Below are 26,223 nucleotides of genomic sequence, written 5' to 3'. Positions count from 1 at the left end.
AGACATAGAACATGAACAATTTCCTGGTTACTAAGATGGTGAGTGTTTGTCACTAGCTTAAGTTGCCATTTTGAATACCCACATACCCTATCAGATTGCTTCATTTTGAGTCTCACTACTCTCCTCTTTCTCCATTTCCTGTGAATATGTGTCCTCGGAGGCAGTAGTTGATGGCTAAAATATTTGACTCCCTACCTCCCAAATGGGTGACCAAATTAAATTTCAGTATCCTGGTATATTTTTGGATGAAGTGATTTTGGGTGGAATTAATTGGAAAATGAAATATTCCCACTCTCCCTCATCTCTCTCTCCATTTGAATCAAAATGAAAACAAATCAATAAAATTTTAGAAAATATACCTCTGTCATCACCTGAATTCCATATAGATTGTGTGTGTTTATGTCCTGAATCTGCTCCTAATTCCAGCTTCCTGCTAATACAGAGTTAGGAGACTGCAGGTGAGTCTCTGTCATCACCCGAAGATACCCAGCCTGACACAGCCTTCATTATTTAGGCATTTGTGGAGTAAAGAAGATTATGGGATTTCTATGCTTCTGTGTCTATTTCTCTCTCTCTCTCTCTCTCTCTCTCTCTCTCTCTCTCCTCTCTTTCTCTTTCTTTATCTCTCCCTTCCTCTTTCTCTTTCTCTCTCTCTCTCTCTATCTATCTCTCTCTGTGCATGTGTGTGTTTCAAATAAAAGTAAATGAATAAGGATACACTTTCAGATATGTCTTGTACATTTTGCATACACACATGTATATATATGATTCTTTCTGTAATTTGATATAATACAAAATTGTATATTTCTACCCTCTCCTGATAAAATAGCTTGTCATGTTTTCAAGTACTGTTAAATGTTATATCATCATATTTCATTGGTTACACCTAAATTTACATCTAAATTAGCATTAAAATAGATGTATGTATGTATAATTGCAAATGATTATGGAAGAGGACTTGGTTATTAGTTTGTTAAAATCCAGTATTATATATGATAAAAGTATAACCTATCATTTGGCATTTTAAAGTGTGAATGTCTATGTCAGTAAGCCTATACACATTCTTCTGCAATAATCAACACCATCCATATATCTTTCTTTAATCTCCCCAGGTAAAACTTTGTGCCTCAGAAACCAAATCCCTATGCCCCTCCACCACAGACCATGGAAGTCAATTCTCTACGTTATATAGCTATTAATTTGTCTCCTCTAGTTACCTCATAGAAGGTGAATCACAAAATAATTATCATTTTGTAATGGCTTATTTCATGTACCGGTATGCCTTTACAGTCAGTCCATATTGTACTATATTGTACCATATTATACTTTACTGTATGCTGAAATGGTTTGAATATGATTTACTGTGAATAAATCCAACTTGAGACATGAAGAAGGTGGAATTTTAATCTTACAATAGTGTTAAGAGTTAGAGCCTTACCTAGATGAGTAAGGATTAATTGGGGGTAATCCTGTTAGGTCTCAGAATTGCTTGGATACGGACATTTTTAAAAGAAGATGGAGGCCATCAAAACAATCCCACACTCTTTCTTTCTGATGTACTGCACTGCTTCTGAACTTTCTGAGTGAGAAAGTGAACAGCATCAGCAGGTCTTCAGTACTGTGGGCCATATCATCTGCATCACTTTACATTTGCATCAGTACTGCATGATAATTTCATTTCTCTGATATTATGGGCACTTGTTATTTTTAATTTATTTTTATTTAGTAAATATAGAAATCCATAGTACAGTTAATGGATTACAATGGCTTCCTCCCCCCATAATTTCCCTCCCACTGATACCCCTCCCATCTCCTCCTCCCTCTCACATTGCATTCACATCAAGATTCATCTTCAATTATCTTTATATACAGAAGATCGATTCAATATATATTAAGTAAAGATTTCATCAGTTTGCACCCGCACAGAAACAGAAAGTGTAAAATACTGTTTCAGTACTAGTTATAGCATTACTTCACATTGGAAAACACACTAAGCACAGATCCCACATGAGAAGTAAGTACACAGTGACTCCTGTTGTTGACTTAACAATTTGACACTCTTGTTTATGGCGTCAGTAATCTCGCTAGGCTCTAGTCATGAGTTGCCAAGGCTATGGAAGCCTTTTGAGTTCGCCAGTTTCGATCTTATTCTGACAGGGTCATAGTCAAAGTGGAAGTTCTCTCCTCCCTTCAGAGAAAGGTACCTCCTTCTTTGATGGCCCCGTTCTTTCCACTGGGCTCTCACTCGCAGAGATCTTCCATTTAGGTCTTTTTTTTCCAGGGTGTCTTGGCTTTCCATGCCTAAAATACTCTCATAGGCTCTTCAGCCAGGTCCGATTGCCTTAAGGGCTGATTCTGAGGCCAGAGTACTATTTACGACATCTGCCATTCTATGAGTCTGCTGTGTATCCCGCTTCCCATGATGGATCGTTCTGTCCCTTTTTGATTCTATCAGCTAGTATTAGCAGACACTAGTCTTGTTTGTGTGGTCCCTTTGACTCTTAGACCTATCAGTGTGATCAATTGTGAACTGAATTTGACCACTTGGACTAGTGAGATGGCATTGTACATGCCACCTTGATGGGATTGTATTGGGATCCCCTGGCATGATTCTAACTCCACCATTTGAGACAAGTCCAATTGAGCATGTCCAAAATTGTACATCTCCTCCCTCTCTTATTCCCACTCTTATATTTAACAGGTATCACTTTTCAGTTAAAATTTAAACACCTAAGAATAGTTGTGTGTTAATCACAGAGTTCAACCAATAGTACTAGAACAAAACAATGAGAAAATACTAAAATGGATAAAGTATTACATTGTACATCAACAGTCAGGGCACGAGCTTATCAAGTCACTGTTTCTCATAGTGTCCATTTTACTTCAACAGGTTTCCCCTTTGGTGCTCAGATAGTTGTCGCTGATCAGGGAGAACATATGAAATTTTTCCCTTTGGGCCTGGCTTAATTCACTCAGCATAATTTTTCCAGATTGCTCATTCTTGTTGCAAATGACTGGATTTCGTTGTTTTTCACCTCTGGATAGTATTTGATAGAGTGCACGTCCCATAATTTCTTTATCCAGTCTACTGTTGATGGGCATTTGGGTTGGTTCCAGCTCTTAGCTATTGTGAATTGAGCTGCAATAAACATTAATATGCAGACAGCTTGTTTGTTTGCCAATTTCATTTCCTTTGGGTAAATTCCAAGGAGTGGGATGGCTGGGTTGAATGGTAGGGTTATCTTCAGGTTTCTGAGGAATCTCCAGACTGACTTCCACAGTGGCTTCACCAGTTTGCATTCCCACCAACAGTGGGTTAGTGTCCCTTTTTCCCTACCTCCTCTCCAGCATCTATTGTTGGTAGATTTCTGAATGTGAGCCATTCTAACTGGGGTGAGGTGAAACCTCATTGTGGTTTTGATTTGCATTTCCCTGATTGCTAGTGATCTTGAACATTTTTTCATGTGTCTGTTGGCCATTTGGATTTCCTCTTTTGAAAAATGTCTGTTGAGGTCCTTGGCCCATCTCTTAAGTGGGTTGTTTGTTTTGATGTTGTGGAGTTTCTTGATTTCTTTGTAGATTCTTGTTATCAACCCTTTATCTGTTGCATAGTTTGCAAATATTTTTCCCATTCTGTCAGTTGCCTCTTCACTCTCCTGACTGTTTCTTTTGCAGTACAGAAACTTCTCAATTTGATGCAATCCCAAATGTTAATTTTGACTTTGACTTCCTGTGCTTCTGGGGTATTTTCCAAGAAGTCTTTGGCAGTACCTTTATCTTGCAGGGTTTCTCCAATGCTCTCTAATAATTTGATGGTGTCGGGTCATAGATTTAAGTCTTTAATCCATGTTGAGTGAATGTTTGTGTAAGGTGAAAGGTTGGCATCTTGCTTCATGCTTTTGCATGTGGAAATCCAATTTTCCCAGCACAATTTATTGACTAGACTGTCCTTACTCCAGGGATTGGTTTTGGATTCTTGATAAATATAAGGTGACTGTAGAAGTTTGGATTGATTTCTGGTGTTTCTATTGTGTTCCATTGGTCTATCCATCTGTTCTGTACCAGTACAATGCTGTTTTGATAACAACTGCCCTGTAGTATGTCCTGAAATCTGGTATTGTGATGCCTCTGGCTTTGTTTTTGTTGTAGAAGATTGCTTTAGCTATTCGAGGTCTCTTGTGCCTCCATATGAATTTCAGCATCATTTTTCCAGATCTAGAAGCAGGTCTTTGGTATCTTGATTGGAATTGCATTGAATCTATAAATTGCTTTTGGGAGAATGGACATTTTGATGATATTGATTCTTCCAATCCATGAGCATGGAAGATTTTTCCATTTTTTGGTAGCCTCTTCTATATCTTTCTTTAAGGTTTTTTAATTTTCATTGTAGAGATCCTAACGTCCTTGGTTAAGTTTATTCCAAGGTATTTGATTGTTTTTGTAGCTATTGTGAATGGGATTGATCTTAGAAGTTCTTTCTCAGCTGTGGCATTGCCTGGGTATACAAAGGCTGTTGATTTTTGTGCATTGATTTTATATCCTGCTACTTTGCCAAACTATTCTATGAGTTGCACTAGTCTCTTAGTAGAGTTCTTTGGGCCCCCTAAATAAAGAATCATATCATCTGCAAAGAGGGATAGTTTGACTTCTTCCTTCCCAATTTGTATCCCTTTAATTTCTTTTTCTTGCCTAATAGCTCTGGCTAAAACTTCCAGAACTCTATTGAATATCAGTGGTGAGAGTGGGCATCCATGTCTGGTACCAGATCTCAGTGGAAATGCTTACAACTTTTCCCCATTCAATAGGATGGTGACCGTGTTTTTTTCATAAATTGCTTTGATTGTATTAAGGAATGTTCCTTCCATACCCAGTTTGCTTAAAGTTTTCATCATGAAAGTGTGTTATATTTTATCAAATGCTTTCTCAGCATCTATTGAGGTAATCATATGGTTTTTCTTCTGCAGTCTTTTAATGTGGTGTATCACGTTGATTGTTTCATGCACATTGAACCATCCCTGTATGCCAGGGATAAATCCCACTTGGTCTGGGTGGATGATCTTTCTGATGTGTTGTTGCATTCTATTGGCCAGAATTTTATTGAGGATTTTTGCATCTATGTTCATCAGGGATATTGGTCTGTAATTCTCTTTCTTCTTTTTCTTTTTTTTTTTTTGACAGGCATAGTGGACAGTGAGATAGACAGAGAGACATAGAGAAAGGTCTTCCTTTTGCTGTTGGTTCACCTTCCAAAGGCCGCCACAGCCAGCACACTGCAGCCAGTGCACCGCACTGATCTGAAGGCAGGAGCCAGGTCTTATCCTGGTCTCCCATGGGTTGCAGGGTGCAAGCACTTGGGCCAACCTCCACTACACTCCCTGGCCACAGCAGAGAGCTGGCCTGGAAGAGGGGCAACCGGGACAGAATCTGGAGCCCCGACCGGGACTAGAATCTGGTGTGCTGGCACAGCAAGGCGGAGGATTAGCCTAGTGAGCTGAAGCGCCGACCTGTAATACTCTTTCAATGCTGCATCTTTTCCTGGCTTAGGAATTAAGGAGATGCTGGCTTCATAAAAAGAATTTGGGAGGATTCCCTCTTTTTCGATTGTTCTGAATAGTTTGGGAAGAATTGGAATCAGTTCTTCTTTAAATGTCTGGTAGAATTCAGCAGTGAATCCATCTGGTCCTGAGCTTTTTTTGTTGTTGTTTTTTTTTTTTTGGAGGGCCTTTATGACCATTTCAATTTCTGTCTCAGTTATGGGTCTGTTTAGGTTTTCTATGTCTTCCTGCTTCAATGTAGATAGGTTGCATGTGTCCAGGAATCTATCCATTTCTGATAGGTTTCCATATTTGCTGGCATACAAGTCCTTGTAGTAATTTTGATGATTCTTTTTCTTTCCGTGGTGTCTGTTTTATGTTTCCTTATGATCTCTGATTTTATTGATCTGGGTATTTCTCTTCTTTTTTTAGTGAGTTGGGCCAGTGGGGAGTCAATTTTGTTTATTTTTTCAAAAAAACAGCTTCTCGTTTGGCTGATTTTTTGTAATTTTTTTTTGGATTCAATCCTGTTGATTTCTTCTCTGATTTTAATTTTTTCATTTCTCCTGCTAGATTTGGGTCTGGTTGGCTGCAGTTTTTCTAGATGCTTGAGATGAATTGAAAGCTCATCTATTTAGTGCATTTCCAATTTCTTGATGTAGGCACCTATTGATATAAATGTTCCTCTTAACACTGCTTTTGCTGTATCCCGTAAATTTTTCTGATTGAATTAACCTGAAAATCACACTCACACTCGATTTGGAGGGAATTAATATCTGTCCCCTCAGTAGAAGGGTTCCATTTCTTATTCCAAAACATAAAAATTCATGTTGGTCGTGTTGCCTGTAGATTTCAAGCATGAAACGCCAATTTGTTGTGTTTTTTATTTCCTAATGGCTACTCTGTCTAAACTCTTGTTTGTATTGTGTCAGAACACAAAATTTGGGAAGGAAGAAGGCAAAACAAACTCAGACCCAGAAAAAGTATAGGAAATTGCCGCTCCAGAAATGAAAAATCAGCTGAGGCAACCAAAATCATGACAGAAAGCCAGAATTGGAGCAAGCCAACATCTATGCCCTGATTGAAAAAGACCATTCCTCCTGAGCCCTGAACTCCATATTTTAGCCTCAAATCCAAAGTACACATCAGTAAATTCATTACAAACCATGATAAATGAAAAAAAATGTGAAAAAAGACCAAGAAATCCAAGAGTCCTTAGTGATATTGGGCTTGATTTAGTCAACGGAAACCGGATACTTCCAGATTCATCCACACCTCCCACCTGACTGGCTGTGGAATTCTGATAGAATTAACCTGAGCATCAAACTCACACTCGATTGGGAGGGAATTAACATCTGTCCCCTCATTAGAAGGGTCCCATTTCTTTTTCCAAAACACAAAAATTCATGTTGGTTGTGTTGCCTGTAGATTTCAAGCATGAAACATCAAAGTGTTGTGTTTTTTATTTCATAATGGCTACTCTGTCTAAACTCTTGTTTGTATTGTGTCAGAATATCAAATTTGGGAAGGAAGAAGGCAAAACAAACTCAGACCCAGAAAACATTTAGGAAATTTCCACTCAAGAAACCAAAAATCAGCTGAGGCACCGAAAACCATGACAGCAAGCCAGAATTGGAGCGAACCAACAGCTGCTCCCTGATTGAAAAAGACCATACCTCCCGTGTCCTGAACTCCATATTGCAGCCTCAAAACCAAAGCTCACATCAGAAAGTTCATTACAAACCATGAGAAATAAGAAAAATGTGGAAAAAGCCAAATAAATCCAAGAGTCCTTGGTGATATTTGGCTTGATTTAGTCACAAGGAAACCAGGTGTTTATGATTCATTCACACGCCCTGCTGACTGGCTGTGGAATTCTGATTTAATTAACCTCAAAACCACACTTATAAAAATCGGCTGAGGCACCCAAAACCACAACAGAAAGCAAGACTTGGAGCAAGCCAACAGCTGTGCCCTGATTGCAAAACACCATTCCTACCGTGCCCTGAACTCCATACTCCTGCCACAAAACTAAAGGTAACATGAGAAAATACATTACAAAGCATAATACATAAGAAAAATGTGAAAAAAACCAAAGAAATCCAAGAGTCCTTAGTCATATTGGGCTTGAATTACTCACAAGGAAACCAGCTGTTTCTGGATTCATCCACCTCTCTCACCTGACTGGCTGTGGAATTCAGATTGAATTCACACTCGATTTGGAGGGAATTAATACCTGTCCCCTCAGCAAAAGGGTAACATTTCATTTTTCAAAACACAAAAACTCCTCTTGGTCGTGTTGCCTGTAGATTTCTAAGCATGAAATATGAATTGGTTGTGTTATGTATTTCAAAATGGATACTCTGTGTAAACTCTTGTTTGTATTGCGTCAGAATACATAATTTGGGAAGGAAGAAGGCAAACTCAGACCCAGAATACATTTAGGAAATTGACGCTCAAGAAACCAAAAATCAGCTGAGGTCCCCAAAACAATGACAGAAATCCAGAATTGGAACAAGCCAACAGCTGTGCCTGATTGAAAAAGAACCTTCCTCCCGTGCCCTGAACTCAATATGCCAGCCTCAATACCAAAGCTCACATCAGAAAATGCATTACAAACAATGATAAATAAGAAAAATGTGGGAAAAGCCAAAGAAATCCAAGAGTCCTTAGTGATCTTGGGCTTGATTCAGTCACAAGGAAACTGGCTGCTTCCAGATTCATCTACACCTCCCAGCTAACTGGCTGTTGAATTCTGATTGATTTAACATGAAAATTGCACTCACACTCAATTTAGAGGGAATAAATATCTGTCCACTAATTGGAAGCGTTCCATTTTATTTTCCAAAACACAAAAACCCATGTTGTTCGTGTTACCTGTAAATGTCTAAGCGTGAAATGCCAGTTTGTTGTGTTTTTTTATTTCATAATGGATACTCTGTCTACACTCTTGTTTGTATTGCATCAGAATACAAAATTTGGGATGGAAGAAGGCAAAACAAACTCAGAGCCAGAAACAATTTAGGAAATTGTCACTCATGAACCCAAAAATCGGCTGAGGCACCCAAAACCATGACAGAAAACCAGAATTGGAGCAAACCAACAGCTGTGCCCTGATTGAAAAAGACCATTCCTCCCATGCCCTGAACTCCATATTCCAGTCTCAAATACAAAGCTCACATCAGAAAATGCATTACAAACCATGATAAATAAGAAAAATGTGGAAAAAGCCAAATAAATCCAAGAGTCCTTAGTGATACTGGGGTTGATATAGTCACAAGGAATCCGGCTGTTTAAGATTCATCCACCCCTCCCAGCTGACTGGCTGCGGAATTCTGATTGAATTATCCTGAATATCGCTCTCACACTTGATATGGAGGGAATTAATATCTGTCCCCAAGCAAAAGGATTCCATTTCATTTTCCAAAACACATAAACTCCTTCTGGTCATCTTGCCTGTAGATTATTAAGCATGAGACGCAAACTTGTTGTTTTTTTTTTTTCTTTCCTAAAGCATATTCTATTAAACAATTTTCTGTAATGTGTCAGAATACAAAATTTGGGAAGGAAGAAGGCAAAACAAACTCAGAGCCAGAAACAATTTAGGAAATTGATGCTCAGGAAACCAAATATTGGCTGAGGGACTCAAAACCATGACAGAAAGCCAGAATTGGAGCAAACCACCAGTTGTGCCCTGATTGAAAAAGACCATATCTCCTGTGTCCTGAACTGCATATTCCGGCGTCGAAACCAAAGCTCACATCAGAAAGTTCATTACAAACCATGAGAAATAAGAAAAATGTTGAGAAAGCCAAATAAATCCAGGAGTTGGTGATATTGGGCTTGATTTATTCCCAAGGAATCCGGCTGTTTAAGATTCATCCACCCCTCCCAGCTGACTGGCTGTGGAATTCTGATTGAATTCACCAGAAAATTGCACTCACACTCAATTTGGAGGGAATTAATACCTGTCCCCTCATAAAAAGGGTTCCATTTTATTTTCCAAAACAGAAAACTCCTCTTGGTCATGTTGCCCATAGATTTCTAAGCATGAAAGGCCAATTTGTTGGGATTTCTTTATTTCATAAGGGAAACTCTTTCTAAACTCTTGTTTGTATTGCGTCAGACTACCAAATTTGAGAAGGAAGAAGGCAAAACAAACTCAGACCCAGAAAAAATTAGGAAATTGCAATCAAGAAAGCAAAAATCAGCTGAGACAACCAAAACAATGAAAGAAAGCCAGAATTAGAGCAAGCCAACATCTATGCCCTGATTGAAAAAAACCACTCCTCCCCTGCCCTGAACTCCACAATCCAGCCTCAAATCCAAAGCTCGCATCAGAAAATTTATTACACACCATGATAAATAAGAAAAATATGAAAAAAGCCAAAGAAATCCAAGAGTCCTTGGTGATATTGGACTTAATTTAGTCACATGGAAACTGACTACTTCTGGATTCATCCACCCCTCCCAGCTGACTGGCTGTGGAATTCTGATTCAATTAACCTGAAAATTGAATTCACACTCGATTTGGAGGGAATTAATATCTGTCCCCTCAGCCACAGGGTTCCATTTCATTTTCCAAAGCACAAAAACTCACCTTGCTCGTGTTGCCTGTAGATTATTGAGCATGAGACGCCAATTCCTTTTTTTTTATTTCCTAATGGATACTCTGTGTAAACTCTTGTTTGTATTGTATCAGAATAGAAAATATGGAAGGAAGAAGGCAAAACCAACTCAGACCCAGAAAATTTAGGAAATTGCTGCTCAAGAAAACAAAAATCGGCTGAGGCACCCAAAAACAATGACAGAGAGCCAGAATTGGATGAAGCCAACAGCTGTGCCCTGATTGAAAAAGACCATTCTTCCTGTGACCTGAAATCCATATTCCAGCCTCAAATCCAAAGTACACATCAGAAAATTCATTACAAACCTTGATAAATAAGAAAAATGTGAAAAAAGCCAAATAAATCCAAGAGTACTTAGTGATATTGGGCTTGATTTATTCACATGGAAACTGGCTGTTCCCAGATTCATGCACCCCTCCCAGCTGACAGGCTGTGGAATTCTGATTGAATTAACCTGAAAATTTCACTCACATTCCAATTGGAGGTAATCAATATCTGTCCACTAATTTGAAGCGTTCTATTTCTTTTTATAAAATACAAAAACTTAGGTTGGTCGTGTTGCCTGTAATTTTCTAAGCATGAAACGCCAATTTGAGGTGCTTTTTATTTCGTATTGGCTAGTCTGTCTAAACTCTTGTTTGTATTGCTTCAGAATACAAATTATGGGAAGGAAGAAGGCAAAACAAACTCAGACCCAGAAACAGTTGAGGAAATTGTCGCTCAAGAAACCAAAAATTGGCTGAGGCAACCAAAACCATGACAGAAAGTCAGAATTGGAGGAAGCCAAGAGTTGTGCCCTGACTGAAATAGACCATTCTTGCCATGCCCTGAATTCCATATTCCAGCCTCAAATCCAAAGCTCACATCAGAAAATACATTACAAACCATAATAAATAAGTAAAATGCGAAAAAAGCCAAAGAAATCCCAGAGTCCTTAGTCATATTGGGCTTGATTTAGTTACAACGAAACTGGCAGGTGCCAGATTCAGCCACACCTCCCAGCTGAACTGCTGTGGAATTCTGATTGAATAAACCTGAATATTGCACTCATACTCGATTTGGAGGGAATTAATATGTGTCCCCCCAGCAAAAGTGTTGCATTTCATTTTCCAAAACACAAAACTCATGTTGGTCTTGTTGTCTGTAGATTATTAGGCATGAGACACCAATTTGGTGTTTTTCTTTTTATTACCAAATGGATACTCTGTCTTAACTCATATTTGTATTGTATCAGAATACAAAATTTGGGAAGGAAGAAGGCAAAACAAACTCAGAGCCAGAAACAATTTAGGAAATCGCTGCTCAAGAAACCAAAAACCAGCTGAGGCACCCACAACAATGACAGAAAGCCAGAATTGGAGCAAGCCAACAGCTGTTCCCTGGTTGGAAATGACCATTCCTCCCATGCCCTGAACTCCATATTCCAGCCTCAAAACCAAAGCTTACATCAGAAAGTTCATTACAAACCATGAGAAATAAGAAAAATGTGAAAAAAGCCAAAGAAATCCAAGAGTCCTCAGTGATACTGGGCTTGATTTAGTCACAAGGAAACTGGCTGTTTCTGGATTCATCCACCCCTCCCAGCTGACTGGCTGTGGAATTCTGATTGAATTAACCTGAAAACTGCACTCACACTCGATTTGGAGGGAATTAATAGCAGTCCCCTCAGCCAAAGGGTTCCATTTCATTTTCCATATCACAAAAACTCCTCTTGGTCATGTTGCCTGTAGATTTGAAATGTCAACTTGTTGTGTTTTTTTTTTTTTTTCATAATGGATACTCAGTATAAACTCTTGTTTGTATTGCGTCAGAATACCAAATTTGGGAAGGAAGAAGGCAAAACAAACTCAGACCCAGAAACAATTTATGAAATTGCCACTGAAGAAACCAAAAATTGGCTGAGGTAACCAAAACTATGACATAAATCCAGAATTGAAGCAAGCCAACAGTTGTGCCCTATTTGAGAAAGACCATTCCTCCCTTGACCTGAACTCCATATTCCAGCCTCAAAATCAAAGCTCACATCAGAAAATTCATTACTAACCATGAGAAATAAGAAAAACATGAAAAAAGCCAAAGAAATCCAAGAGTCCTTTGTGATATTGGGCTTGATTCAGTCACAAGGAAACCGGCTGCTTCCGGATTCATCCACCTTTCCCAGCTGACTGGCTGTGGATTTCTGATTGAATTTACTTGAAAATCACATACACACTCGATTTGGGGGAATTAATATCTGTCCCCTCAGCAAAAGGGTTCCATTTCTTTTTTCAAAACACAAAAACTCCTCTTGGTTTGTTGCCTGTAGATTTCTAAGCATGAAATGCCAACTTGTTTTGTTTTTATTTCATAATGGATACTCTGTCTAAACTCTTGTTGTGTTGCATCAGAATAAAAATTTGGAAAGCAAGAATTTAAAAGAAACTCAGACTGAGAATACATTTAGGAAATTTCCATTCAAGAAACCAAAAATCGTCTGAGGCACCCAAAACCATGAGAGAAAACCAGAATTGGAAGAAGCCAACAGCTGTGCCCTGATTGAAAAAGACCATACCTCCTGTGCCCTGAACTCCATACTCCAGCCTCAAAACCAAAGCTCACATCAGAAAGTTCATTACAAAGTATGGGAAATGAGATAAATGTGAAAAACAAAACAAAAAGAAATCCAAGAGCCTTAGTGATATTGGGCTTCATTTAGTCACAAGGAAACAGGCTATTCCTGCATTCATTCACCCCTCCCAGGTGACTGGCTGTGAAATTCTGATAAAATTAACCTGAAAATCAAATTCACACTCGATTTGGAGGGAATTGATACATGTCCCCTCAGCCTAAGGGTTCCATTTCATTTTCCAAAACACAAAAACTCCTCATGGTCGTGCTGCCTGTAGATTTCTAAGCATGAAATGCGAATTGGTTGTGTTTTCTCTTTCCTCATGGATACTCTGTCTAAACTCTTGTTTATATTGCATCAGAATACAAAAGTTGGGAAGGAAAAAGGCAAAACCAACTCAGACCCAGAATACCTTTAGGAAATTGCCGCTCAAGAAACGAAAAATCAGCTGAGGTACCCAAAACCACGACAGAAAGCCAGAATTGGAGCAAGCCAACAGTAGTGCCCTGATTGAAAAAGACCATTCCTCCCGTGCCCTGAACTCAATATGCCAGCCTCAAAACCAAAGCTCACATCAGAAAATTAATTACTAACCATGATAAATAAGAAAAATGTGAAAACAGCCAAAGAAACGCAAGAGTCCTTAGTGATCTTGAGCTTGATTTAGTAACAAGGAAACCGGCTGTTTCCAGATTCATCCACCCCTCCCACCTGACTGACTGTGGAATTCTGATTGAATTTACCTGAAAACTGCACTCACACTCTATTTGGAGGGAATTAATATATGTCCCCTCAGTAAAAGGGTTCCATTTATTTTCCAAAACACGAAAACTGCTCTGGGTCGTGTTGCCTCTAGATTTCTAAGCATGAAATGCCAATTTGTTGTGTTTATTAATTTCCTAATAGGTACTCTGTCTAAACTCCTGTTTGTATTGCGTCAGAACACAAAATTTGGGAGGGAAGATGGCAAAACAAACTCAGACCCCAAAAAAATTTAGGAAATTGCTGCTCAAGAAACCAAAAATTGGCTGAGGCACCCAAAACAATGACAGCAAGCCAGAATTGGAGGAAGCAAACAGCTGTGCCCTGATTGAAAAAGACCATTCCTCCTTACATTGAAATCCATATTCCAGCCTCAAAACCAAAGCTCACGTGAGAAGGTTCATTGCAAACAATGAGAAAGAAGAAAAATTTGAAAAAAAAAAAAACAAGGAAATCCAAGAGTCCTTAGTGATATTGGGTTTGATTTAGTCACGAGGAAACCGACTGCTTCTGGATTCAATCACCCCTGCCAGCTGACTGGCTGTGGAATTCTGATCAATTAACATGAAAACTTAATTCAAACTTGATTTGGTGGGAATTACTATCTGTCCCCTCAGCAACAGGGTTCCATTTCATTTTCCACAACACCAAAACTCCTCTAAGTCATGCTGCTTATACATTTCTAATCATTAAATGCCAATTTGTTGTGGTTTTATTTCAAAATGGATACTCTGTCTAAACTCTTGTTTGTATTGCATCAGAATACAAAATTTGGGAAGGAAGAAGGCAAAACAAACTCAGACCCAGAATACATTTAGGAAATTGCCGCTCAAGAAACCAAAAATCGGCTGAGGCACCCAAAACCATGACAGAAATCCAGAATTGGAGGAAGCCAACAGTTGTGTTCTGATTGAAAATGGCCATTTCTCCCGTGCCCTGAACTCCATTTTCCAGTCTCAAATTCAAAGCTCATCAGAAAATTCGTAACAAATCATGATAAATAAGAAAAATATGAAAAATGCCCTAGATATCCATGAGTCCTCAGTGATATTGGGCTTGATTTAGTCACAAGAAAACTGGCTGTTCCTGATTTATCCACCCCTCCCAGATGACTGGCTGTGGAATTCTGATTGAATTAACCTGAAAACCGCACTCACACTCGATTTGGAGGCAATTAATATCTGTCCCCTCAGCAAATAGCTTCCATTCTGGTGGAATAAGAAAACAATATGCCCTGGGAATGAGAAACCCACAAGCAGAGTCCTACACTTGGAACAGAAGAAAATTTTCTAGTCCTTGTCCCATGTTCCCATGTAAAAAAGGAAGAGGTTAGTTAATTGCCGTAGTTTCTCCCAGCTCATATACACTATTGTTTGATAGTCTGTCTCTCTTTCATGTTCCACGAATCCTATATGAGAAAGGCAGCACTAAATTAGGATAATTTCCACTTCCAAATAAGAGCTCAAGTAATGAAATTCTTTTCTTTTTTGATAAAACATGAGCCCACATTGTTTTATTGTTTCCCAAACTTATCATCTGCTGGCACCAGGAAGAACATAGCCACAATCTCTTTACTGTCAAGGGAGAACTTCTGCTGGAAGCCTGGGACATTATGACAAGAGACAGAATTTTTTTTTTTTTTTTAAACTTTTATTTAATGAATATAAATTTCCAAAGTACGACTTATGGATTACAATGGCTTTCCCCCCATACCGTCCCTCCCACCCACAACCCTCCCCTCTCCCACTCCCCCTCCCCTTCCATTCACATCAAGATTCATTTTCGATTATCTTAATATACAGAAGATCAGCTTAGTATACATTAAGTATGGATTTCAACAGTTTGCTCCCACACAGAAACACAAAGTGAAAAATAATAGATGATTTTTTAAAATGATGATGAAATCAGAGCAGACCTATTGTCATGGTTAATCCCAGTGAGAGTCAAGTTGGGAATTGATAATTCCTTTTTTTTTTTTTTTTTTTTTTTACAGAGGATCAGTTTAGTATGCATTAAGTAAGGATTTCAACAGTTTGCACCCCCATAGAAACACAAAGTGAAATATATTGTTTGAGTACTCGTTATAGCATTAAATCTCAATGTACAGCACATTAAGGATAGAGATCCTACATGAGGAGTAAGTGCACAGTGACTCCTGTTGTTGACTTTACCAATTGACACTCCTGTCTATGGCATCAGTAATCTCCCTATGCTCCAGTCATGAGTTTCCAAGGCTATGGAAGCCCTCTGAGTTCTCCGATTCTTATAATTTTAAACCATCTTACTCACAGAATACATTGGCCCTCCTGAAGTTCAACTAAGGGAATAAGGACAGAATTGCCACCCAGCACTAGAGATGATTAGAACTCCAAATGTCACATTTGGCAACCTGCACCAAGATCGTTGTGTCATGCAAGGAATTTCTATCCCTGAGCCAATTGGAATGACAGAGAGGGGGCACTAGAATTTTCTACACTATTCAGCCACAGAACTTTCTTTTTTTAAAAGGTTTGTTTATTTGAAAGGCAGAGTTTCAAAGAGGCAGAGGCAGAGGAAGAGCACTTCCATCCATTGGTTCACTCCCCAAATGGCCACAACAGCTCAAGCTGGGCTGATCTCCCACATGGGTACATGTTTGCAAGCACTTGGGCCATCTTCTACTGCTTTCCCAGGCCATAGAAATAGCTGGGTCAGAAGTAGAGCACCTGGGTCTCAAATGGGCACTCATAATGTATACCAGCACTGCAGGCATTGGCATTAACTACTACACCACAGCACTATCCCTAGAACTTTCTTTAAAATAATGAATGTAAGCAAAGGAAAAGCCATTTTTGGTCCATATGGTCCTATACTACACTGAGGCTTCAAAAAGTTCATAGAAAAAACTAGATGGACTTATTTTCATGCAAAAATGTTGAAATCCATACATAGCTTGTACTTCATTCTATTTGAGCACTACTGCTAGGTAAAATGATGCTGTTTCTGGTCAAAAGCCAAGAGATGCTTCCAGGTATCCCATGTGGGTGCAGTGACCCAAGCACTTGGGCAATGCTCTGCAACTTTCCCAGGCACATTAGCAGGGGGACAAATCAGAAATGGAATAACTGGGACTCAAATGGGGCACCCATATGAAATGTCAGCAATACAGGAGATGTCTTTACCCGCTACACCAAAATGTCAGCCCCCACTCTTTATATGTTTTATATTTCATCTCTAAATTGTTCATTATAAGTTTAAACATGGGGTGGCACTGTGGTGTAGCAGGTAAAGCTTTTGCCTGCAGTGCTGGCATCCCATATGGGCACCAGTTTGAGTCCTAGCTGCTCCACTTACAATCCAGTTCACAGCTATAGCCTGGAAAATCAGTAGAGGATAGCCCAAATTCTTGGGCCCCTGTATCTATGTGGGAGACCTGGAAGAAGCTCCTGGCTCCTGGCCTTGGATAAGCACAGCTCCAGCTGTTGCAGCCAATTGGGAAGTGAACCAGCAGATGGAAGATCCCCCACCTCTGCCTCTGCTTCTCTCTCTGTGTAACTCTGACTTCCATATAAATGAATAAATCTTTTTAAAAAAACTAAGTTTAACCAAATGCAAAGTTCATAATTTCTAGTAAAGTAAGATTTAAATTATAAAAGTGGCTTACTACTCATAAATGCATCCTGCATGATAGAAGTACCCTTGTGATTTGGTGCTTACTAATGTAAGAGGAATTTTTTTTCCCACTTTGATTAGAAGTTTTCGAACTGGCTATATTGTCTATTGAGTTGAATTATTATACACTTTATGTCATTAATTGAAGACTTGCACATCTGTCAATGCTCTTATTGTCCACAACATGTTCCACCACCAGGGATCCACTGAGATACATCCATAGCTTGATGCTTCATTACTCTTTAACAGAGCATTGAGTTCTCCATTCTAGTGATGTTTATGATTGGAACATGTTAATTACAGCTTGTTTTATCATCTTAAGATTATTTCTGTTTTAAGCAGAAGCACTTTGCCACCAGCTATCAATTAAAAATAGTGTATTTGGGGGAAAAAGTAATAAGTTTAGAGTGGAGGTTTCTTAGGAAGTTTAACACTGTTAGCACAAGTCCAGCAGAGTATGTAAGCAGCCTAGGACTTATTCTCTTCTGAATGAGATGAATTGCTAGAATTATATAGCATAACCCAGAATCTTGAAATTCAGATAGACATCTACACCAATGAATACTGACTTATAGTTTAAGGTATATGTTAAGCACTTTCAGCTATAATTTATATATATATATATATATATATATATATACACATAGAGAGAGAGAGAGAGAGAGAGCACATTTTTATGATCATCCCGATTCTAGGACATAAAACACTTGATACACATTGCTATATGCAATAAAGACAATACTGTATATTGAACTTTAATTTTTGGTTTTAAAAATTTGTTCTAAAAGTGCAGAAAGCTTCCAAGTGATTCAACTAGCTACAATTATGATAATTTACACCCATGAAAATTAGTTTCCATCTCTGATTAATCTAAAATTAATAACTGTGGCTATAAAGCATTTTAACATAACTATCATTTTAATGCTGATAATATTAACCGAACAGGTGGTTATGGGGGTAAAACAAGAAAGGCTATAAAAAAAAAGTCTAAATTATGACAGTACTCCAATGAAGCCTTATAATATACTTACATAATTTTGATGATAGTATAATCTGCTATGTCCCTTTCTCTTGAGAAAAATGATCTTTGGCTAGTAGATTTATCTATACTCTCTTGCCAAACTAGTCCCCAGACAATGGACTTTCTAAAATCACTCAAATTGTGGCCACTCTGACTTCATCAACTTATGTCAATTTAATATTATTATATCACATATGCCTTAGAGAAAGAAAGGAGTTTGCCACCCAGAAATAGATTTCACTTTGGGATTTCACTGCATCTACTCTTCCTAACAGTAGCTTTCAAGCCTAAATAACCTTTTCATGCTAATGGCCCTAGCTACAGAAGTATAATCTTTTAAGTGAGAAAAATTGCTGTGTCTAAAAAGAAACAGTTGCAAGGCCTAGCCAATATGTATTATCAGGAGTGGCAGAGTGTGCATGAGACTGAGTCCTGAGGGTGGAGGAAAAATTTAGAAAAGGGAGGGTTTCTCAATGTGAGAACACTCATCAACAACAAAGGTTTTAACCCATTGTCAAAGATCCCAAAGGATGATGGTAACACTAGGATGACATTTGAAAACTTAAACCAAAAACAGTCCATGCTAAGGGAGGTAGAAATAGCTGAATTTCTGTGATAGAGAAAGAAACAATCAAAATCTCACAGGAATTATGCTACAGTTACTAAAATGATACAGATGAAAAAGTTATAAATGACTATGTTCTACAAGAGGCCCAGACATTCCATTTACAAAAGCAATAAAATTGGTGTTGGTGCGAAGGACACTGTTACTGCTGAGAACCACAGAGGTGGATCTTTTCTGTGGGTCATTCCTCATGGTAGGGAATGTCATAATCACTGGGAACTCAGATAGCAACTTGAATGTTAAGATTCCAAAATAATAGTGACTATGGTAGAAAACAGTGCTCTAGTCCAAGGTAAGTTTTCAAAGAGTCTATTGTTTCCTCTAGCCCAACATGGTTAACCTCTCTGCTCTCAAATTGTAAAATGGGGGTAAAATACTTGGTAATGGGAAGGACACAACATTGGTTCCGTGACCTACAATGCAAGAGCAGATACAAATGATACCCTCTAACCATCCTTCCAACTATACCTAAGTCAGAATCTATGTTACATTTCAGAAACAATGGATATTAGATAATATTAAATTATCAATTTTGAAAGTTGGTATACTGATACTGGATTTATGTGTTAAAGAGCATTATCTGTTTAAGTTCTTTCCTTAAAAATAAATAAGGCAAGAATCAGAGATTGTGAACACCAACATATCCAGATTTAATTCAACAGTTTAGATAGTTAAAATCAGACAGATACTGGAGGTTGATATTAGACTATCACAAATTCAAGGCATGCCAAGGATCAGAAATGGTAAATGAGAGGTGGGGAGGAACAATGCCAGATTTCATGAGAAAACATGTGTCCTGCATTAATAATGTTAACCATGAAATTATCCTAAGTCTGTCAGTGACCCAGCAGGGCTGATGCACTGCAATAATAAATTGAAGAGAGCATGCCCTATAATTCAGTCTCCAATCAGGCCACAATTATCTATGTCATGAGCCAGTAAAAGGTGACTGTCATCCAGAGGAGTGCCTGTGGGGTTTCAGACCCAGTATGCCAGTGGGCCTATCACTGGTGACTATCTGGTGTACTATACGGGTGGATGAGCCTCATCAATGTCAAGGAAGGTCCAGAGGAACCCATGAGATTTCCTTGAAATCCATCAACTTAGGAGCCCCTTCAGGACAGCATCAAGTAGAGAGTATTCTGCTTTTGTTGTGGATGGCCAGATTGGGTACCAGCCGGTGGATAATGAATAAAGGGAAGTCAGGGAGAACATCACATGGTGGTACACTCAGTAGTGTGGCAGGAAGCTGCTGCTGTGAACGCTTCTTGGATGCTTGTGCTTGGGGATTTTCCAGGGCAGTTTGATAGTGAGAGCCTAATTTCAGGGGCTATTAGACATCAGAGCCAGGAGATTTGGTTTGACCTGAGGGTCAAATATATACTTATATTCAAAATCCAGTATTTCAATAGGTTATATTTTGAATATCTATTCTGCACAGTTGTCTCATTCAATAATAAGTGGTTTCTGTTTCCTTGTTGCAGGGCAGGCATTGTTCATGGTTATGCCATTTGTGTGTAACATTAGCATTTTGTTTTGAAAAATCTGAAAGGACACTGCAGCTGTACTGATAGCAAAAATCTGTGTGATTTCTCAACTGATTGTCCACCAACCAACTTTCAGGCCAGGCAGTAATTCTCAATATATTTGCAACAGTGAGACAAATATTGCAAACCAATTGGGAATTTTAGCCTTCTTTAGAGGAATGCAGCAATAACCAGGAATTAGGACTGAAGTCATTGTGTATAAAGGAATGGAGACACAGGTATCCTGACATGGGCTGTATGAATCAGAGAGGTCAGCATGTGAGGGGAAGATAATGGCTACATGTAGAGGAGCTGGAGACTCATGAGGATTGGCATAAGATACAAGCACAGTAGGAGCCACTTGAGGAAAGACGTGGTGTAAATAGAAGGGATGGAGACTCTGAAGCCAGCCCTTGCTGCAGGCACAAGGATAGGCTACTAAGAGCAGGCTTGGATGTCAAAGATTTTTAAATGCAAGATTACAAGGATGAACATCAGACCCAGCCAAATAAAATGGTAAAATTGCTGATAATATATGGTTTCAGGAGCAAGATCAGAGATACATAAAGTCTGGCATACCTGGAAGGCACATAGGGCTTGAGACATCACGAGGCAAATAGTTGGCAGAGTGATGGAGGATTGGAAAACACAGAAAGAAATAGAGGAGATGTCATATAAATCAGTGCACAGATAAATTTATAGGCTCAAGATATTATGTGAGAAGACAGAGACCTAATCATCGTGACATCCTTCTTAAGATCTAAGATGAACTATACAGCAATATAGGATAGTGAAAATGAAGAATATCATCAATATAACGTGTTTAGAAAGACTGTACAACAGAAATGAATTACAAAGGAAAAGTGTTTTTAAAACATATGAGCAGATGGTTGGAACTGTGGCGTATTAGGTTAAACTGCCATCTGCAGTGTTGGCATCCAATATGCGTGCCAGTTCAAGTCCCAACTGCTCCACTTCCAATACAGCTCTCTTCTATGGCCTGGAAAAGCAGTAGAAGATGGCCCACATCCTTGGGCCCCTGCACCCACATGTCAGTGCCAGAAGAGTCTCCTGACTCCTGGTTTTAGGTTTGCCCAGCTCTGGTCATTTCAGGCATTTGGGGAGTAAATCTTTGATGGAATACATCTCTCTAACTCTCTGCCTCTGCTTCTCTGTAACTCTTCTTTCAAATAAATTAATATTTTTATAAAATGAGTAGAATTAATAAAGACTAGTATAATCTTAAGATAAAGTAAAAATATGCAACACAGATAACCAGTGACAGAAATTCAAACAGCATTGTTCTTGACCAAATTAATAAAGTTTAGCAACACAGTTAAAGAATATTCTGAAATGCATAGAAACAAGTTTTTTTAAAAAACCTTAAACCCAGAGCCACCACGTTATGAAATAAATTTATCAAAAATCTTCAATAACATAGGAATCTTCTATATAAACAAAATAAGTTGACTCTGTTTGAAAAATCAAAATAACCGATGAACAAATTCAAAAGCAAAATTTCTGGCCTAGATTTGTAGAATTTCCCTCATATTCAAGGCAGTAAAACACTCCTCAATTTCCCAGATTCATAAAAAGTGGTAATAAATATGGAATATGATTTAATTTCTTTTCTGAATGCAGTATTACATTGATGCCACTGTCTGATCAAGACATGAACTAAAAAGGAACTTAAAGAACATATCTTTATAAAATGAGGTACAAATATTTTAAGCAACATGTTAATATAGAGCAAACTATGAAATCACAAGAGATCAATAAAAAAGCAAGATAGAGTCAAAGATGCCAAGGTGTTTAACATTTCAAAATAAATCATGTAAATAATTCATGTGGAAGAGAAACACAAAAAAATCACACGGTAATTGCAATTAAAAGATGAAACGTTTTGAATAAAATTAAGCATCTAATCACAAACATAAACTGTGAGTAAAGCAGTAAAAATAGTTATTATTTATTATAACTAAGATGGGCTGCAATGCACCTATAATATAAAGCATAATTGTCATGGAACACTGAAAGCTATTTCCCTTGGAACACAGCTGTATAAGCCGCTCTCCTTGTATTTTCTGTCTTCAACAATGTCCTAGATATGTAGTTAGGAAATTTAAAAAACAGAAAATTTTATGTATAAGGATATGCTTCTAAGCAGCAAAACCATCAATAAATGTTAATTAAACTATTATATACGGAGATACTCCCATAAAATTCAAAACAAATAAAAACTGACCAGAGAATTATGCAGGATTACTGTGTATAAGATCAATATATAAACCCAATGCATGCCAGTAAGAATGAAACAGACAACAATACTAAATTACAGAATACAGAACTACAAGTGAATATCTGTAATAGATACAAGAGAAAGAGAGGTCAATCTATGCAATGTATGTTTTAGTATCTTAAAATAGTCCTGGAGTCAATTTTTTTTAAAAAAGTCAAATGACCTTAAAAAGGAGCCAAGAATATAAATAATATAAAGACCCAGAATACCGGAAAGATTCAGCATTCTGTTACATGTGAGACCATTATTGAAAGTCCAAAGGTCACAAGATTTTAATAGGGTCCTGGAAAAAGGAGGGAGGGACAGTGCTCTGATGTCATGATCATTAGGGAGGTGAGAGCAGCCCCTGCTGTTGGGAGGATCAAGCTGCAAAGATGAGGCAGTTTCAGACCTGAGACCAAGCAGAGTTCCTCTCTGCCCCCACCTGCCACAACCCCAAGCTACGGCCCTCATGCTAAGAGCATTTGGATTGGCTGTGTATTCTCTGATGTTATGCATGCTCATTGTTAGGGCAGACTTTAAAATCAGGTGTTCAAAGGCAACACTGCTGAACCACACAGCATCTTCTTTTCTGGCATCCCAATGTTAGGCTCAGGTGTTTCACCCATCGCTGCTCTGTGAACTTCCCTCACCACACTCAGGAGCCCTCAGGAGGATGCTGGGACTCATTGGAAGCTGGAAAGTGGTGAGTGTCAGAGACCAGTATTCTATGGGCACAGGAGGGGAGCTGGGCCAGTAGCCAGGACCCTGGTGTCCTGTCCTGTGTCTAAAGGAAAAGGGTTTGTGTGAACCCTGGGGCCTCACAGCTTTCCAAATTGATGGTGATTACAGAATCCACATGGGGAAATGAACTTCCACATGGGATCTGATATCCTTTGGTTGAGAAACGAGGTCACTAGTTTACAATTCAGTGCTGTCAGCACAGCTCTTCCTAGGTTCTGAGTCAGGTTTTGTTTGATGCTAATAACAGAATGGTACAGACTCAGTCATTTAGAAAGAAATGGTATTTGTCTCTTGGTTTGGGCCAAAGGTCGGAGGGCAGTATCTGTTGAGGGTCATCTTGTTGGCAGAGGTTTGGGTGGCACAGAGACCATATGACCAAATAATGAAATTGCAGGAGTTCAAATATGAAGTAGTTTCTATAGCACACACCTGGGCATAAGCAGTCACTCAATAATCACATGAATTGATTTAGCCTAATCACTTCATTAGGGTCCCACCTGTTCCCAATGATTAATCTCTTCTAATTGGGATTAAATGCCTTCACACCCTTGTGTGGAGAGTAAAATCTTTGTAAAGGCTAATCATTCTTCACTCCCCAACCCCAAGCTAACTGGTGTGAGAACTGAGAATCAAATAAACTGTTGAACACACAGTAGTTGCATTATGCATCGAAATTTGGTTTAGTCAAATGATAACTTGTAGCATTTGAGAATATCTCAGAAGATCAGATTCTGCTGGCTATAAAATGGTTTATAAATTTGAGAGTTCATTTGTGACTGGTAGAAGAAAAAAATTCTTTTCTCCTCAATTCCTATACCTTGGATTTTAACACTCAGATATTCCATGGGCAATATGAGTGGCTATGATTCTGTCTAATACACAAATTTCAGGCCATAGCTAACTCATGCAAATAAGATAACTTAGAGGGGACCTCTGGATGACTTAATAATTTTGACTGGAGCCAAAAATCAAATACATGTTTTGCATTGGATTATGCCTGGGATGTGTTTATGCAAAATCTTAATCCATTATGGCTACTAACTCTAAATAATGTCAGAATTGATCTATTGTAAAGTCATATGTGTGAAATTTAACCCAAAAATCACCCTCAAGGTAGTTTTGGAGAAAACAACAATCTTTCTCTTCGGCAAGAAAGTTACATGCTCAAATTCACTCCAAACCGCAAAGTCAGGAGATAATGTCCAGAAAACAGAAACAAAAACATAGGCTGTAGCAAGATCTGGGATTGAGATAGTCACAACACACCAGATATTTCTGCTTTCCTCCAGGCATATCCAGACAAAGTGGTGTGGAATTCAGGTGAATTTAACCAAAAAATCACCTTCAACGTGGTTCTGGAGAAATGCACAATCTTACTCTTCGGCAAGTGTATCCAATATGATATTTGCAAGAACAAATATCATGTTTTCTCAGGTTTCTGAAGCTTTCTGCCAGGAAAATTTGAATGTGTCGAGGATTTGACTCCATGTGGAACCAATTAGCGTTTGCCAGGTGTAAACAAAAAGCTACATGCTCAAATTCAATCAAAACGGTGAATCCCGTAGATAATGTCCAGAAAACCCAAATAAAACCAGAGGCTGTAGCAAGATCTGGGATTGAGATAAGCACAACACACCTGATATTTGATTTTTCTCCAGGCATATCCGGACAAAGTGGTGTGGAATTCAGGTGAATTTAACCAAAAAATCACCATCAAAGTGTTTTTGGAGAAAAGCACTATCTTTCTCTTTAGCAAGTGGATCCAATGTCATGTTTACAAGCACAAATATCATGTTTTCTCGGGTTTCTGAAGCTTTCTGCCAGGAAAACTCGAATGTGTGGAGGATTTGACTCCATGTGGAACCAATTAGCGCTTGCCAGCAGTTAAATGTAACAAAATGTTACATCCTCAAGTTCACTACAAACCGCAAAGTCAGGAGATAACGTCCAGGAAACTCAAATACAGAGGGTGTAGCAAGACCGGAGATCGCGATAGCCACAACGCACCAGATATTTCTGCTTACATCCAGGCATATTCGGACAAAGCAGTGTGGAATTCGGGTGAAATTTATCCAAAAAAAAAAAAAACAGTCAAAGTGGTTTTGGAGAAAAGCACAATCTTTCTCTTTGACAAGCGGTTCTAATGTCATGTTTCCAAACACAACTATCATGTTTGCTTGGGTTTCTGAAGTTTTCTGCCTAGAAAACTTGAATGTGTGGAGGATTTGACTCCATGTGAAATCAATTTGTGCTTGCCAGCAGAAAACAATAAGTTACATGTAAAAATGCATTCAAAACCATAAATGCCTTACATAATGTCCAGAAAAATCAAAAAACAAACCTAGAGGCTGTAGCAAGAACTGGGATTGAGATAGCCACAACACACCAGATATTTCTACTTTCCTCCAGGCATATCCAGACAAATTGGTGTGGAATTCGGTTGAAATTTAACCAAAAAAATAACCGTCAAAGTGGTTTTGGAGAAAAGCACAATCATTCTGTTTGGCAAATGCATCCAACGTCATGTTTACAAACACAAATATCATGTTTTCTCTGGTTTCTGAAGTTTTCTGCAGGAAAACTCGGATGTGTGGAGGATTTGACTCCATGTGGAACCAATTAGCATTTCCCAGCAGAAAACAAAACATTACTTGCTAAAATGCATTCAAAAGCATAAAGTCATTAGATACTGTCCAGAAAACACAAACAAACCCAGAGGCTGTTCCAAGATCTGGGATTGAGATAGTCACAACACACTATATATTTCTGCTTTCATCCCAGGAAATCCTGATTTGTTGTGGTTTTCGGGTGAAATTTATCCAAATGCAGAGGCTGCAGCAAGATCT

At 38.5% G+C, this 26,223-nt stretch overlaps 3 long non-coding RNA genes across 4 annotated transcripts in view; 2 read left to right on the top strand and 1 right to left on the bottom strand.

Annotated features, from left to right (window-relative positions):
* Nucleotides 1-1,320, top strand: part of LOC149122731 (uncharacterized) — a 31,438-nt gene extending 30,118 nt beyond the window's left edge. Inside the window, exons 3-4 of one of the 2 annotated variants that reach the window (XR_016219378.1) lie at nucleotides 427-458; nucleotides 1,113-1,320. This is a non-coding gene — a long non-coding RNA (uncharacterized LOC149122731). The remainder of the gene's footprint in view (nucleotides 1-426; nucleotides 459-1,112) is intronic. The other variant, XR_016219379.1, reaches the window with a different exon arrangement.
* The window catches only part of LOC149122729 (uncharacterized), a 295,211-nt gene that overhangs the window by 143,704 nt on the left and 125,284 nt on the right, over nucleotides 1-26,223 (bottom strand). The gene's annotated exons all lie outside the window — the stretch shown is intronic.
* Nucleotides 1-26,223, top strand: part of LOC149122730 (uncharacterized) — a 304,723-nt gene that overhangs the window by 231,638 nt on the left and 46,862 nt on the right. The window lies entirely within an intron of this gene.

Source organism: Oryctolagus cuniculus, chromosome 13, assembly GCF_051225735.1.
Source record: "Oryctolagus cuniculus isolate XC-2025 breed Fujian yellow rabbit chromosome 13, ASM5122573v1, whole genome shotgun sequence".
NCBI classification, from domain to species: domain Eukaryota; kingdom Metazoa; phylum Chordata; class Mammalia; order Lagomorpha; family Leporidae; genus Oryctolagus; species Oryctolagus cuniculus.
This window is presented reverse-complemented; position numbering and strand designations above follow the sequence as displayed.